The sequence below is a fragment of the Lupinus angustifolius genome, chromosome LG08, assembly GCF_001865875.1.
Source record: "Lupinus angustifolius cultivar Tanjil chromosome LG08, LupAngTanjil_v1.0, whole genome shotgun sequence".
In the NCBI taxonomy this organism is placed as follows: domain Eukaryota; kingdom Viridiplantae; phylum Streptophyta; class Magnoliopsida; order Fabales; family Fabaceae; genus Lupinus; species Lupinus angustifolius.
In genome coordinates, this window is record NC_032016.1 from 14,919,482 (window position 1) to 14,920,547 (window position 1,066).

Below are 1,066 nucleotides of genomic sequence, written 5' to 3' on the forward strand. Positions count from 1 at the left end.
ATATATGAACTGCTTTTCATATCCGAGTGTGATATTCTGAGTAAGTCCACGCCGTCAATGAATTTATGTTCATTAGATGTCTTACTCTCTCTGCTGTATTGTTCTTGTTCTGTATATATTTGCTATGCAGATGGCCGACAACAACACTCACATTCGAGGTTATCACTTCACGATGTCCTCGATGGGACAATGGGCTAGTGACGGGCACAAATATACATACACAGGCCCCTGCGGTTTGTCGTTGCACATGGTGTGCAACAGGTCATCAATGATGATCCCTCATCCCGACACCCATATTGACGCTTCCTTCACTTTGCCGCCAAAGAGGCTGATGTCTCCAGAGGTTGGACTTCCATACTCGCCAGTCAAGAGTGATGGCGTTGTTCACTCCCACGGTTATAGGACGTGGCAAGATTGTTTGGATGCTCCGTCAACCAGTAGAGCCAAGAGGAGCAGTGGTCTTGGGGGAGGTCCCTGCAAGAAGGCTCCGGTTGTGAGAATGTCATCCCCTCTGAATTATGCCGCTGGGTTATGGCATAATGAAGTGGAGGAAGAGGAGGACGAGGACGAGGTCATTGAGCTCATAAATGTAGAGAGCTCGGTGGAGGTGATCGACCTCGTGTCTAACTCGGAAGAGGAGGAGGACCCGAGTGAGGGGTCCAACATTCCTGGAATCTTTTGAGTCAGCTTGTGGGCGAGTCGATGTCCCCTTTTTGTTTTTGGTGGGGGTTGCGTTTCTTTGGATTTTGTATATGTTAGTGGAGATGTAGTTTCCGCCTTTACTAACCTAGTCTGTATGAACTGACTATGACTTAACCCATTTTATATATCTATGAAGATGTATATTCAGGAAATGTTGTATCATTTCAGTTACCGTTAGGTAACCGGTTTTGATTTCCGCGTTATATGTTACTTAAAGTGATGTCCCAGAAAAGAAAGGTTTTAAAAGGAAACAATTTTACGTCATCAATTCAAAAGAAAAAATTTTACTCACTTTTCCGCGTAATAAATAAAGAGTATTTTTCGGGGCGTTACAGCAAGTTTCTGTTGTATGCCCTTCTTTGCC

At 44.5% G+C, this 1,066-nt stretch overlaps 1 long non-coding RNA gene across 1 annotated transcript in view; it reads left to right on the top strand.

The window, feature by feature from the left end:
* Nucleotides 1–165, top strand: part of LOC109354157 — a 9,186-nt gene extending 9,021 nt beyond the window's left edge. Inside the window, exon 3 of the long non-coding RNA XR_002108513.1 lies at nt 131–165. This is a non-coding gene — a long non-coding RNA (uncharacterized LOC109354157). The remainder of the gene's footprint in view (nt 1–130) is intronic.